The sequence below is a fragment of the Dromiciops gliroides genome, chromosome 1 (genome assembly GCF_019393635.1).
Source record: "Dromiciops gliroides isolate mDroGli1 chromosome 1, mDroGli1.pri, whole genome shotgun sequence".
NCBI lineage: Eukaryota > Metazoa > Chordata > Mammalia > Microbiotheria > Microbiotheriidae > Dromiciops > Dromiciops gliroides.
Window position 1 is genome coordinate 555,306,666 of NC_057861.1, and position 17,138 is coordinate 555,323,803.

Consider the following 17,138-nt stretch of genomic DNA (forward strand, 5'->3'; position numbering starts at 1 on the left):
CTTCCATAGTGATTTTAATTATTTGTTCATACAAATATCTCAAGTTTCTAGAGTTGTAAGGGATGTCAGAGACCATTTAATCTAATAAACATCCAAAAAAGGACCCAGCCTCTCCAAGAAGATCCCAGTGAGAGTAAGGAAACAAGCATTTATTCACCCTGAGCATTAAATGCTATTATTATCCCCAACGTACAAACAAGGAGAGTGAGGCAGACGACAGAAGATAACAGATTTGCTCGGAGTAACACTAATAGATAGTAAGTGCCTGAGCTAATATTTGAACTTGTGTTTTACTAACTACAGGCCCCATATCTTATGCTTCTAGCTGCCTCTTTTCAGGGCTAGGGGCCTCACTACCTCCTCAGGCATCCCTTTCGATTTGGGGACAGCTCTGATAGTTAAGTCTTTCATGACCCAAAGTCTAACTTTTCCTCTTTGCAACTTCTATCCACTGCTCCAATTCTGCCTTCTATAGCCAGAAAGAACAAAAATAATTATTTTTTCACATGATAGTACCTCAAATACTTGGAAATAATTCTTGGGTCCCCTGATTCTTCTCCAATTTAAAAGTCCCCAATTCATTCAAGTGATGCTCATATGATATTGTAACGGCTAACCCTATGTTTCCTTTACAAACCCAGTTGTTACTGTTATTTTGACATAGGTTAATTGAAACTGCCAAATCAATTTGTATAAATTTACTTTGATCTTCTAAATAATCTGACAGGATTAGTTACTTAAATTCACCCTAAGTAGTTTCAGATAAATGGAATAAATGTCGTTAAACTTCACAATATACTTGTAGGAAAAGATGAAGGACTGAAGACTGGATTATAGTTCAATTGGGAGATTTAGAAAAATAATTGACTAGCCATTAAGAATATGGATTCTAGAACTGATGTAAATTTTTGAGGGGTCTCTAGTGGGGTGCCCTTGATATCTATCCTTTTACATTTTTACTATTCCATTTATATTTTTTCAATGATTATTATGAAGGCACAAGTACACCATGCTCCTCCTCCTGATTGGATTCAGTGCATCTTCTTTGTTTATCAGAATCTTATTTATTTCACAAAATCTATCTTAGACCCTGTATCCCCATTAACATTTTCTGAGCATCCTGGGAAATGTGTTTTCACCTTTTTCTACCTTAAGTTTTTAGTTATCATTCCACCACTTAGTGGATCATAAGCTACTGAAAGGCTAGGATGATCTTTGAGTAGTTAATAATCTCTTTAAGAAAGTAAAAAATTACAAAGATAACTTTGTAGTTTTTTTGATTAGTGAATAGAACACTGGATCTGTCCTCAAATACTTAAGTGACTCTAGGCAAATCACATAATCTCTTCCTCAGTTTCCTAAAACAAAAAATGGGGATCATAATAGGACCTACTTCCTAGAATTGTGGGCAACTAGATGGGTTAGTGGATAGAGCCTGGAATCAGGAAGACCTGAGTGCAGATCCAGCCTTAGACACTTACTAGATGTGTGACCCTGGGCAAGTCACTTAACCTCCATTTGCCTTACTCCACTGGAGAAGGAAATAGATAACCACCCCAGTATCATTGCCAAGAAAACTGCAGGGGCACTTTGGTCCACCTGGGCATGAAGAGTCAGACATGAATGAATAATAACAACAACCCATGGTTGTTGTGAAGATCAAATGAGATGTTATTTGTAATACAATTAGCACAGTGTGTGATGTATTGAAATAATTTAATAAATGATTACTCCTTTCTCTAAAATTCATGAACTGCTGAAGTCAAATATACTTCCTTACCTTCTTTATTCAAGTGCTAAATAATATATAGGACTAATCATTTAACCTGAAGCTAAATCTTTATATCATAGGTTGCATTATATCAGGATAAGGGAGAAACACCAGTTTTCTTTTGGCAGAGCAGCTTGGTGTATTTGTGATTTGACCTGCCTGTGCACAGTGCTTTTGGGGGCACTGCCTAAAACAAAGGGATGGAGCTTAGGGATGCATTGTACAGTAATTCTCTACTGGCACTCCTCCTCTCTCCTTCTCAGCATTATTATTTTTTTTATACAACTCAACTGCATATGGGTTTGGACAAAGGTTGAGAAAGTAGGAGGAGACAGTGCTTAACTACTTGGTCTTGGACACTTTAGGGAGGAGATGATGGGTGGTAAAAGCTCAGCTTCCTCCCCTGCTCCTAATAAGCATGTTGCTAAAATCCTCTAAGATGTAAAGAAAATAATCTACTAACTATTATTTTGGAGTCAGATCAATTTTGGTCAGCATTTTGCATCTAGTTATTTTGAGTTTCATATTATTCCTGATTTTATAACAGGGGTGCCAATTGGACTGAAAACAAGGGATAGTTGGTAAAGCATGTAATTAAGATAGTACATTAAAGAAACTTATCAAGACTGACTTAAGCAGTGGGAAATTGTTAAAAAGTATAATTTAAAAGCATTAATCAGAAACAGACTGGGGAAGCACCTGGAAAGGAACTGTCTGATTTAATTGGGAGCAGTCAGCATGAATTCATGAAAACAGAGATTATATATCTTAAAGCTTTGATCAGAATGTTTTGAAAAGTGTTTACAATATATAAAAAGTGAATAAGGTTTCTAAAAGTAATAGTCTATGTTAAAAATGCAATGATAATGCATAGATTTGATTCTTTAACTTCAAGGTCTATCCCACTTGTATGATTAGAACATATATCAAGTTTTAATTTTTTTTTCACTCAAACTTGTGAACCCTTGTCCCAAGCCTCAACACCACCACCCCACCAAATTGGAATATTGCCCTATACAAAGTACAGAACCTTTTGGACACAATTTCCTTGGACATTGCAGAAAGATTAAATAACAAAGAATATTTCTTTTCTAGACTACATTGCTAACTCATCTCAGCTGGACTTTCTCTACCATACCATATAAACTTCTTTCCTTTGGAAGCTTACCCAACCCCTAGAATGCTGCTCATGTTCAAAATAGCTTCTGCTTTTGCAGTCTCCCCTTGAGAGTGCTTGGTCCATGGCTTCATTCCTCTTCAGACTCATTTGCATAGGATTTTTTCTCCCAAGCCCTTCTGCAGTCTATCTTCAACACCTCTCCTCCCATTCACAATTCTCTTTTAAGTATTGTCTTCCCCCATTAAAAAGTAAGATCCTCAAGGTCAGGAGATGTATTTCTGCTTGTGTTTGTATTTCCAATGCTTACCACATTGCCTGGCATATAATAAGCACTTTATCAATTCTTGTAGACTGACTGACTGAATGTTGGAGCTAGGATAAAGCTCATACCTGAGTAGTTCTCAAAGTGTGGTCTAGGATCCATGGTGTCCCCTAGTCACTTTCAGTGGATCCACTATGCCAAAACAATTTTTTTTTATAAATACTAAGACATCTGAATTTCTAATATGATAAATATTGATAGATATAACCCATTTAAACAAAAAAAACCTTTGGAGTCCTTAATAATTTTTAAGAATGTAAATAGTTTGAGACAAAAAGTTTGAGAACCACTATTTTTTTTGAGTGGATAAATGAGGGTTAAATGACTTTCCCAGGGTCACACAGCTAGTAAGTGTTAAGTGTCTGAGGCCGGATATGAACTCAGGATCTCCTGAATCCAGGGCCAGTGCTTTATCCACTCACTGTGCCATCTAGATGTCCCAAAGAACCACTATTAAAACTCATCAAGTCCTGGAGTTTTAACCTGGGGTCTGTGATGCCAACCCTTTTAATTCTACAGATGAGGAACAGACTACAGCACAAGACAAAAGCAATAAACCAACACCACATGACAGACAAGATAGTGAAAGATCCAGGAATGGAACCCAGCTCTTTAAGCTCTAGTTTAGTACTTTTTCCTATACCATATCTTTCCTATACTGCATCTTCCCACCTCTCAGTTCTCAAAGGCACTATACTACTAGTCCAGGCCCTCATTAAGACATACCTAATCTACTATGATGACCCTCTAACAAGTCTTCTTGACTCTACTCCTTTTACCTTCCAAACTTTCCTTCACCACTGCATCATACTTAGCTTCCTTATGCAGAGATCTAGTCATGTCACTGTTAAAAATGTTTCAGTGGGCAGCTAGGTGGCACAATGGATAAGGCACTAGCCTTGGATTCAGGAGGACCTTAGTTCAAACCCAGCCTCAGACACTTACTAGCTGTGTGAGCCTGGGCAAGTCACTTAACCCCCATTGCCCTGAAAAAAAAAGGAAAAAAATGTTTCAGTGACTCCCTATTCACATAAAGACCAAATAAAGTTCTCCCATGCCTAGTATTCATCCATAGTATGGAACCACCCTATCATTTGTCTCCTTTCATACTGTTACCTTCTGTAATAAGTGCTATGAAGATGAATATTTAGTAGTATCACCAAATGTTTTACATTTTGGTAATTTTAAGTTTCAATTTCCCAGGAGAGTATGATAATAGTCATTACTACCAATTGTTCTAAGTTGTTGTTAATACAAGTTTATGAAAGCCTTTCATGTCAAGCATTTCTTTTCTACATAGGAAGTTGTCCCAGTAGATTCATGTAGTACATTCAATATCTTTTTACTCCCTTCTTTGGGGAGATGTCATACATGAGCCAAACAGAAGCTATAAATAGGTTCTTCACCAGAGCTTTGTGCTAGGGTAATAACACACTAAAGAGTTCAAGAAAAGGAACCTGGCCCTTCTTTTAGGTAATCAGACTTCCCCTGGCCTTATATGGTTTGATCTGAGGCACTATTACAGAGCTGATAGAGTGCAGTTTCCTGGACTTTAAGGTTCAGCTACAATTATAAATGACATAGGTCAATATCTTCTTAAAAACTAAGCCAAAGATTGAGCTTATTCTTTTGTCAGTGATTTTCTTATCTAATGTAGAAACTCCTCTTGCTTCCAGACTGCTCCAACTGAGGGATGTCTTAAATTCACAATGTTTCCTCCAAGACTGAACAGAGTCTGTCTCTGGATTGCTGTTCAGTCACTTATGATTGGGCAAAGAAAAACAAAGCAGAAGAGGCAGCCTAGATTGCCTAAAACCCCATTGATCTTGCTGCTACTTGGAAACACCATTCAGCCCTCTTATTCTCTCTCATGGGACAGATTGTAATAGTTATGACACAATTTATCCTGGAAGAGAAGAGAGACCGATGTAGTTGCTACTTTTAAAAGATCCAGTAAGTCAGTGGCTCTACCACAGTTAAGTATTGTCTAGAAATAAGCAGATAAACTTTTTGAATATTCAATGAGCTCCTGCCAAATTGTATTGTACTCTGGGGAAGCTAGGTGGTGCAGTGGATAAAGGACTGGCTCTGGATTCAGGAGGACTTGAGTTCAAATCAGTCCTCAGACACTTGACACTTACTAGCTATGTGACCCTGGGCAAGTCACTTAACCTTCATTGCCCTGCAAAGACAAACAAAACAAAACAAAATAAAATAAAAAAGACAAATTCTATTGTACCCTATAGATGTTCATGTTCTTACCCCCTTGCCTTTTTTCCATATTGTCCCTTTTGTCTGGAGTCAGATAATCAACCAAAGCTCCTACTATGTGCCAAACATTGTGCTAGGTGCTGGGAATACAAAGAGAAAACTGGGAAGAAAAAAGAAACCTTTTCCTTCAAGGAATTTACATTCTATAGAGACAGACCACACACACACACACACACACACACACACACACACACAGAGCAAGGTTTTAGGGTTAACTTCCCCACATGTAACCTAGGGGGGATGATTACCCCTCTTTCTTCCTCCTTCATTCTTGTGCTGGGATCTAAAATAATCAAGGATATATTTTTATATTTTCACCCTGATTACTAAAATTGCAACATTTGTCTCATGAATTAAACAATTATCTCTGAGCTCTCATCCTAGGTAGCTCATCTTTCTTTATGTATCAAGCCCCCTAATAATAAACATAAAGATTTCATACAGACTACACTATCAATAGTGTAATGAACAATAAAAGAACTAATAATTATAATATATCAGCTGAAAGAACACTCAAAGCCAAAGTAACCTTTAACCATCATTACAACTGCTAACTTGTCCTAAATTCTGGCAATACAGTCCCACCATTCAGTTCTCTCAGAATACCCATTATATTGGTTTCTTAAGAATTTTCTTCATGTTTCTTTATAAGACAAGGGTTAAACCCAGTTCTCTCAGAAAATAAATTCTCTTCATTCTTTTTTCCTACACTCTTTTTAGACATCAAATTTAATAATGCCTCCAAATGACAGTTAAACTCTCAGTCTCCCCATAGTTCCTCATAGAATGGTAATTAAACTGTCACTCCAAGATTCCATTGCCTTTTAAAGATACAGTAAGAGTAGCTACAGTCTCTCCATGAGAGACAGTTGAAGTTGGTGCTATATGCACAAAATAAAAACAATTTAATTGTGGAGGGGGGAGAGACACCAATGTCTAATGGATCAGGGAAGGCTTCATCTAGGAGGTGGTATTTGAACCTCGCTTTGAAGGAAATTATGGATCTAAGAGGCAGAGTAAGAAATGAGCTCACTCCAGGCATATAGCACAACCTCTGGAAAAGCACAAAGTTGAGGACTGAATGTCATGTATGAGGAATTGAAAAAAAATGCCAGTTTGGCTGAAATGAAGAATGAATGAATTAATGAATTAATTAATGAATTAATTAATATAAGGCTGAAAAGGTGAGTTGGATCCAGGATGAGAAGGGCTTTAAATTATAAACAGAGGAGTGTATATTTGATCCTAAAGGTAATAGGGAATCACTGGGCTTTATTAAGTAAGGAAGTGACATGATTAGATCTATCCTTCAGGAATATCATTTTGGCAGTTATGTGGAGAATGAGTCAGAAAAAGGAGATACTTGAGGAAGGGACTAATAAAGAAGCAATATCACTCTCCACATTTTCTGCCTGTTGAATTTCTATTAACCTTTTAAAGCCCAATTCAAGCACTCCAGGAAGATTTTTTGGTTGTCATCTTACCCAGGCTGAAGTGCAAAGTTGCTTACGGGCCCATCCTAATACTGTTTGGCATAGGAGCTTTGACATGTTCCATTTTTGACCTGGGCCTGTTTGTCCCTCCTTATGCAACCTAATGGCCTCTCCCACAAGCACCCCACCCCATCCTATCCCATTCCACCCTGAAATCTCCCTGCTCCAAGGACTCATCATATTGGTCCTAACCTAAATTGAGATACTTAATTAATATAGTTCACTGAAGTTCAGCACTCAAGAAATCTGCTAGTCTCAGACTTCTGTTAATCAAGATTATAGGTTTGCACTACCACATGTATACTGTACCTAGCATTTTGTCGGAATCTGTCTTATGCACTTAACAATGATCATGTATTATAATTATTTGGAAATAGGTAATATCATCTATATTATACTATAACCTTTCAGAATTTGAGAAAAGGAAGGAACCTCACTGGCCATCTTGTCTACCCTATACATTAAAGGAATCCTCATTATAACATACATAAGTATTCACCCAGCTACTAGATGAAAACCTCTAAGGAAGAGGATACCAACACTTTGTAAGGCAATCAATTCCATTTGGGGATAGATATCTGTTCCCAATTGCTAGGAAATTTTTATTGACATCAAGCCCCAATTTACCCCTTTTTAACTTTCACCCACTGCCCCTTGTGCCCTCTGGGACAAGAAAGAATAAATACAATCCATCTTCCACATGTCACTCTTTTAATTACTTAAAAATGGCTATCATCCCTGCCCCAGTCTTTTCTGCTGGCTAAGCATGACTAGTCCTTCCAATTTATCCTGATTTGACATGGGCTCAAATTATTCCACTCTCCTAGTTGTTCATCTCTGGACAATCTCCCATTTATTATTATCCTTATTTTTTTTTAACATATAAGGTATTTTATTTTTTCCGTTACATGTAAAGATAGTTCTCAACTTTTGTTTATATAAGCTTTACAATTTCAGATTTTTCTCCCTCCCTCCCCTCCCTCCCCCCTCCCCTAGACAGCAGATAATCTGATATAGGTTATATCTATATATCTATATACATATACATATACATATACATATACATATACATATACATATACATATACATATACATATACATATTATTATCCTTCTTAAAGAGTAACACCCAGGACTGAATGTAATACAATAGAAAATGTCTGACATATTTCATGAGGACCTGTGAAGGAACAAATAAACAAAAGCATTAAGTACTGTGCCAAGCACTGTGCTAAGTCTTGGAGATATAAATAGAAATGTGAACCTGTACCTACCCTCAAAGAGCTTACATTATAATATAAGACAGTAAATCTAGAAAAGCAATGATAAGAGAAAAGTATATTCCTTTGGAAAGTCATGGTAATGGTGAGTGCAAGCCATGAGGAAGCCAACTGACTCACTTTTTTAATAAGTAATGGTAGTATTAATTTGATTACTGTCCCTAGAACAAGAAATAGAAAAGCCCAGGTAAACGGCTAGATGGAATATGAAGCATGGTCTGGTCAGGTCTATGACCAGTTAGGCATAGTGGGCTAAGTGAGTTTATCCTCACTCATTCAACAACTGCAAAAGCCCAACCTCAGGGGGACAGTGCCAGAGTAGTTAAATCCTCTAATGAATGGTCTTTGGAGATGTAAAATGGTCTGAAAGTTTCAAAAACATGGTAGATAACAAGAAAATGACTGGTATGATCACCACTATGAGATGTTGAGCACAAGATGTGACCAAGATGGTGTTACCTAACCTAAACATATAATAATGCAATGCCCTGGACATTAAGTAGACACTTAGAAAGATTTGTTAGATTGAATGATTCATTCTTATTGGGTTTGAAAAAAATTCTTTACAAAAATGAAGTCTAGCTGAATCAAGTAAATGTATATTTTCATCTACTACCAGTCCTAGATAGGATCCAAGAGGGAGAAAGAAGCCACTAATGTCTACGGACTTCAAATGCCTCTGAATTTGAAGCCAGTATCTACACTTATTTTTTGGATACCTCATTGTTTTATATCCTATTTTTTTCCTATTTTTAAGAGAGCACCTACTGATGCTATGATTTGCAAAAAATAGCAATTATAAGAATGTAATATTAAAGAAGTGCTTTGAGCTTTTTAGGAGAAATTCACTTTGCAAATTCTATGCAATGGCTCAAATAAAATGGCCTTTGGTTAAGATAATCTGATGGAGTTAATACTTCTTCAGTCTGTAACTTTTCTCCTATCCTATAGCCCATACTGATTTCATGTAGAACATTGCTATTGTAATTCATAATGATGAAGAATCCACTTATCCCTTGACAAGTAACAGGGGATTCCTTGGTGTGAAATTGGGATAGAGAAGGTTGGTCATAGAAAATACAAAACAAGGAAACATGAAAATTTTCTTTTTAGGACAATAAAATGATTTATTTTATATTACTGTGATGGGTGAAATCTAAAATAACTGAGAAAACAAAAGTTCCAGAGTCTGAACCTATCAATATAAGCATATTGTCCATACTTAGGGTCCTTCACTTTCTACCTCTACCCACACTTCCTTTTTCATATTGTTACAGATTTATAGAATTATAGAGTCCCATAATGGTAAAGACGTTGAAGGTCATTGAATCTAACTACTTAATGCATGGCAAGTGGTCATGAAACTTGTTAAACATATGAATGTAACAGTTTGCACCCCCCCACCCCGCAAAAAAAAATTGAAAGAACCCTGGTGTAACTTTTTCAAAGTTGAGAGTCTTGGGAAACTAATGGCTAGATGATTGATTAGACCACTTTCAGCTCAATATCTTATGATCATGTGAGCCAAGTTCTGTTTGAACATATACAGTGAGAAGGAAATTCAATTGGAAAACACTTTATTCCCTTGACAGATATAAGTCAAAGGAGGGAAACTAGAGATCATAGGCCCATAGGATTATACATCTAGAGCTAGAGTAGACCTCAAAGTCCATCTAGTCCAAGCCCCTCATTTTACAGGTAAGAAAACTGCAGTCCAGAGAAATAATTAGGAAGTTCCTTGAACTCATATCTGCCACCAATCAACTTCCACCCATCATTCCTGGGTAGCCATAGTTAGCAAAACACTCGACATAGATACTATTTATTTTCTATTTTCCTAGCATAAAATCTCCCTTACTAACTATAATAATAGTTAACATTTATTTGGCATCTAGTATGTGCCAAGCACTGTGATAAATGTTTTACAAACATTATTTCATCCAATCCTTACAACTACCCTGGGAAGTTGATTTTTTATTTTCCCCATTTTACAGATGGAGAGACTGAGGCAGAGGTTGTGACTTGCCCAGGGTCACAGAGTTAGTGAGCATATAAGGCCAGTGTGAAACTGAGGTTTTCCCAACTCCAGACCTAGCACTCTATTCACTTGTTAACCTGCTATCCAAAGAGCATGACTTTAGTAAAAATAATAGGCCTCATGATGTCAAGCATCATAGATTTAGAACTGGAATGTATTACAGAAGTTATCTACTCCAAACCTTTAATTTTTCAGATGAAGAAACTGAGGCCAAGAGAATTTAAGTGATTTTACCAATGTCATACATGCCATAAGTGGCAGAGCAAGGATTCAAATTAGCTCTTGTTTCAAAATCTAAAACATTTTCCATTTCATCACTTTATATCTAGAGCTGGGGTTCTTAACCTTTATTGTGTCATGGACCCATTGGGCAGTCTGATGAAGCCTAAAACTACTATGGTTTTCCTTTATTACCTATATAATTCAATGAATAAAATGCTAAATTTCAGTAACAAATTAATAAAAAATGACATTTACTTTTTTCCATCAGATTTCATGGACTTTTCCCCCACTTCCCCAATTCATGGGAAGAACAGAGCAACAGCATATATAAGAAGCTTTTGTTTTGTTTTGTTTCTGAATTACCAATTTCTTCACTAGTTGCCCTTAGCTTTCAGAAAATACAAACTAATACCAGAAATTTGGTAATATTCATAATGAAACGTTTTCTTGCTTCATTCCATTCAATCAACATATGATGAAAGAGCAGCTCTCTCTGAATACCAAGAATAATGAACTTAAACTCAAATAGGTCATTATTTCTTCTATTTGTTTCCTTAGAGATTAAGTGGTGGCAGCAGTGATCCTTGCCTTCAGTCACCTTTTTATGTTGCTGAAGATCAATCCTTTCAAATTTCCTCTTTCTGATTTTTATATTGTTACACTATATTCATAATCCAGTGGGGTTTTATTCTATATAAAATTTGACTTTAAATATTTATTTTATTTATGAAATAAAAATACACTTATGAATTTTGTAAATTAAATACAAATAAGAAAATTAAAGATCTCCACCATCAACTAAGAATTAGAAGAATACTTCTGACTGAAGAAATTTTACATAGATCTAAATCTTAGCCTGTAATCATTTCTGACATTTTACTACTGCATGGTTCATTATGCCTAGACCTTTTTTATTCAAATAATCAAACTCCCAATCCTGATTTATAATGTACATGGGTGGTTAATCTTCAGATTCTAATTGCAACTTGACCATATATTTTAAACTAAATGTATTCATTACAGATTCAAAGACATTTCAGATATTTCTATTTAAAGGCACCAATGGCAGAAACTGCAATTTCTATTATAAATCTTCAGTTTGCATATCCTTTAACAGCCTTAAAGATGAATTATGGTATTCCATCAACCTCAAATGTAATGAACCTTAAGAAAGTCCTTCTACTAACCCAAAGGGTGGTAATCAAGTGTCTGTGGAATGGTTTGAAATTTACAAAAAGGACATTAAACTTTGGCTCTATATTTCTAAATTTAAGGTCTATGTCGTGCTATACCTATTTACACAATTCATCTTAGCTCCTAAAATTCATGGAGGACCTTGCATTTAGACACTTAATGTTTTCAGGGTTTAATGAAATGAGTGTGCTTGAAGTATCCTTAGAAATTATCTCAACCAGCTCCTCATTCTACAGATGACGGAATTAAAGCCCAGGAGGGTTAAGTGATTTGCCCACAGTCACACACAGAACTAGTTGTTGGCAGCAACAAGGACTAGAACCTAGGTGCTCTGATTTTCACTTCTGCAGAATTATATTTGAAACATGTTTGTTTGGGTGTGTGTGGGAAGGAGGGAATGTTCTTCTATTCTTACAATCACATTTTAGAGAATTAAAATGAAACATTTAATATTGCGAGGTTATTCATTGACAGTTACCATTTATGATATTCTAGCTTGTTTTCAGTAAGATGTTAACAGCTGGGCAGCTAGGTGGCGCAGTGGATAGAGCACCGGCCCTGGATTCAGGAGGACCTGAGTTCAAATCCGGCCTCAGACACTTAACACTTACTATCTGTGTGACCCTGGGCAAGTCACTTAACCCCAATTGCCTCACACACACACAAAAAGATGTTAACAGCTAGCATACAAGCTAGGATTTGTGTAGTACTTTATGTTTGGAAAAGTGCTTTATATATTTTAACTCATCTAATCCTCACAACATATAAGGAAACTGAGGCTATTAGAGATTAAGTAACTTGCATAAAGATATTAAGTCAGGATTAGAACTTGGGTCTGGGGGCAGCTAGATGGCGCAGTGGTTAAAGCACCGGCCCTGGATTCAGGAGGACCTGAGTTCAAATCCGGCCTCAGACACTTAACACTTACTAGCTGTGTGACCCTGGGCAAGTCACTTAACCCCCATTGCCCCGCCAAAAAAAAAAAAAAAAAAAGAACTTGGGTCTGCTTGACTCCATTCTATTTTGCAGGTAGTTGACACTATATTCACTGTGCCTCCTAGCAATTCTTATCATTTAGACTTTTCTCAGTAATCCTAGGGAAGGTATAGCAGGCTTTAAAATTTTTCCAAGGTTCCAGGTGTCTTTGTTTGTTTGTCCCTAACTGGTTTCCATGTTTCAATTTTCTTCCCTCTTCAATCCATCCTTCAAGCAGATGCCAAAATAATCATCCTCAAACTTTAATATGACCATGGTATTTGCCTGCTCATATACTTATTATTCTTGTTCAGTAGTGTCCAACTCTTCATGACCCCATGGACCCTAGCATATCAGGCCCTTCTATCCTTCATTATGTTTAAAAGACTGTCCAAGTTCATGTTCATTGTTTCCATGATATCATCTATCCATCTCATCCTCTGCCATCTCCTTTTCCTTTTGCCTTCAATCTTTCCCAACATTAGGATCTTTCCCCAAAAGTCCCATTATGTGGCCAAAGTATTTAAGCCTCAGCTTCAGTAGTTTACCTTCAAGTGAATAGCTTGAATTAATTTCTTTAAGTTTGAGCTGATTTTATCTCCTTGCTTTTCAAGGGACTCTCAATTCAAAAGTGCCCCTTCTGCAGTTCTCAGTTTTCCTTATAGTACAGCTCTCACAAGCCATATATTGCTACTGGAAAAACCATAGCTTTGATTATCTGTCAGCAAGATTATAGCTTTGCTTTTTAGTATGTCATCCAGATTTCCCATAGCTTTCCTTCAAAGGAGAAAGTGTCTTTTAATTTCATGCAGTAATCATTTGCATTGATCTTTGAGACCAAGAATATAAAATCTGACACTGCTTCCATTTCTTTTACCTACATAGGCTAGGATGTGATGAAATTGGTTGCCATGATCTTAGGGTTTTTTATGTTAAGCTCCAAGCCATTTTTCTCACTCTCTTCTTCACCCTCAACAAGAGGCTGCTTAATTTCTCTTCATTTTCTGCCATAAAATTGGTATCACTTGTATATTTGAGATTGTTGATATTTCTCCTGGCAACATTAATTACAGCTTTTGATTCATGTAGCCTGGCATTTCACATGATATAATCTGCATATAAGTTAAATAAATAAGGTGACAATATAGTGCCTTGTTGTACTCCTTTTCAAATCTTAATCAATCAGTTGTTCCATGTTCGCTTCTAATTCTTGCTTCTTGGCCCACATACAGTTTCCTCAAGAGACAAGTAAGATGATATGCTACTCTCATCTCTGATTTTGTTGTGATCTACATAGTCAAAGGATTTAACGTAGTTAATGAAGCAGAAGGATATTTTTTTTCTGGAACTTCATTGCTTTCTCCATAATCCAAGGAATGTTGGCAATGTTCTACCTCCTCTGCCTCTTTGAAAACCAGCTTGCTCTTTTGATAATTCTTGGTTCACACATTGCTGAGCCCCACCTGATAGAATCTTAAGCATAACCTTAATGGTGTGTGTGTAACAAGTACAATTGTCCAGTACTTGGAATATTCCTTGGTATTGCCTTTCTTCAGTACTAGGATGTAAAATGATCTTTTCTAATCCAGTGGCCACTGCTTTTTTTTTCTCCAAATTTGCTGGTTTATCATCTTTTAGAGTTTTATATAGCTTAGCTGGAATTCTATCACCTTCACTAGCTATATTGCTAGCAATGCTTCTTATGGCCCACTTGACTTCATTCTCCAGGATGTCTGTTTCTACATCAGTAACCACACCATTGTGGTTATTGGTGATGTTAAGATCTTTCTTGTATAGTTCTTTTGTGTTTTCTTGCCACCTCTTCTTTATTTCTTCTATATCTGTTTAATCTCTACTATTTTTATCTTTTATTATGCCAATTTTAGCATGAAAATTTCCCTTGATATCTCTAATTTTCTTGAAGAGATCTCTTGTCTTTCCCATTCTATTGTTTTCTTCTATTTCTTTGCACTGCTCATTTAAGAAAACGATTTCTCCTTGCTATTCTCTTGAATTTTGCATTCAGATGGATATAGCTTTCCCTTTCTGCTTTCCCCTTTGATTTTCCTTCCTTCCTCAGCCAATTGTAAAGCATCCTTTGACAGCCATTTTGTTTTCTTGCTCTTCTTTTTCTTTGGAATGCTTTTTGTTGTTGCCTCCTGTACAATATTGTAAACTTCTGTCCATAGTTCTACGGGCAATCTATCTACCAGACTTAATCTTTTAAATCAATTCATTATTTCCATTCCTATCCATAAGGGATGTTATGTAGGTCATACCTAAATGGTCTGGTGATTTTCTCTACTTTCTTCCATTTAAATATGGATTTTAAATAAGAAGTTCATGATCTGAGACACCATCAGCTCTAGACTGTATAGAACTTCACTTCTGGGTGCAAAGTATATAATAATTCTGATTTCTATATTGACCATTTGGTGATGTCTATGTGTAGTGTCACCTTTTGGGTTGTTGAAAATGAGCGTTTGTTATGACCTCTGAGTTATTGTGACAAAAAACTATTAGTCTTTGCTCTGCTACAATTTATACTCCAAGTACAAACTTTTCTGTTATTCCAATTATATTTTGATTTAATAGTTTTGCATTCCCATCCCCTTTCATGAATGTGACATCTTTTTGCGGGGGGTGTTATTTTTAGAAGATGTTGTAGGGTTTGTAGAATTGGTAAACTTTGGCCTTTTTGTATCACTGGTTGGAGCACAAACTTGTATTACTGTGATGTTGAATGGTTTGCCTGGATGTTATTTAGTCATTTTTGAGATTATTTCCCAATGCTATTTTTCTTTTCTCTCTTTTATTGATTATGAGGCCTACTCCATTTTAGTAGTGTCCATATGTTTTTTTTGACAAAGATGTTGGGGTGATTTACTATTTTGTTCTCCAGTGAATCACTTTTTGTCAAAACTTTCCACTATGACCTGTTTTTGCATGGCACAAGGCAGTGATTGGGAGTGGGAGTACAGGGTGTGGGAGTAATGGGGAAGGGGGTGGTGGTTAAATGCCTGATGTGGTTACCTTTTGCTTCTAGGATGAAAAACACATTTCTAAGCCTGGCATTGAAAGTCCTTTATCAATCTGGCTCCCACACACCTCCTTAGTCTTATCTAATATTACTGGCCTTTATGTACTCTTATGTTCTAATCAAACAGACCTCTTGTTCTCAGAATTCAGTAGTATATCTTTCTCTTCTAAGCAATTCTATGCATAGGCTATCCCTCAAACCTGCAATGTACTCAGTCTTAAATGCCTTATATTCCTTCAAGGCTTAGATAAAAGTAGCCTTTGAAGATTTCCCTTATTCCTCTAATTAAAATTCTCTCCCTTCTCAAAATTGCCTTATATTTACCTTTCTAAAGTTACAATAAGATATAAGTTCCTTGAGGTCAGGGAAGTATTTAATTTTTATCTGTGCATCTCTAGAATATAGCACTCTGTTCACATAGAAGATGCTTAATGAATATTTACTGAATTCTATTTAATATCTATAAATGATTTTATGTTAAGAATAACTTTAATGAAAGAAATCACACACAGAGATCCAGACAACTTTCAAATTTTTCAGTCTTCTCCCCTCCTTGATATATAGTTCTATATCATACTCTGCCAAAACATCTCCATGTCAAAGATGTCTTGGATTCATTGCTTCTAAGACATATCCTGAACAGTTACAAAAATTAATGGAATGCTCTTCTCCCTCAGATTTCTAAATCACATTTTTTTCATCTTGCTGAAGAGCAGAAATGACCAGAACAGTAACTAGGACATGGCTATTAGGGCCTTGTTCTACTGCACCAAATTTTAGAGGTTTTTAATAGCACTTGGAATTCTTCAGCAGTAGAGAAACAATTGAGTTTTAGCACCTAGTTAGAAAAAAATGAAAATAGGAAACTCACAGATAGCAGCTTCTTTCCCAAAGACCCCAGATCATTTTGCTCTATACCATTCATAGTATCCAAATGCCCTTCTAGGGGAAAGATCCAAGGTCTCTCTATCTCTATGGAGCTTGGTATTGTAGGGTTTTCTACTACCTAATATTACCACCACCACTGTTACTACCAGAACCAGCAGCTTTCTGCTGAATTTGTCTTTATTTGATTTGAGTGCACATTTATAGTTTGCCCTTTGTATAAAATTGCTAGTTAGGCTTCTGAATATAACTAACATACAAGTAGTTCCAGCAATAGTTGAGTACCTACAAAAATAATTCATCATTCCTCCTGTTCCCATCCACCTCCCCTGCCATTCATGGAAATGACTAGAATGACAATCATTAAACTATTATGAAGCCTCTTTCTAAAAAAAAATTGAAGCAGATTCTAAATTCATATTCCTGATAAACAGATTCCTGAATCTTGCCTCTTAAGTTAATAATAACTCCCATAATTCTGTGATGTTCATTAATCTTCTAAGAGACAGAATAATGCAGGGTTGAGA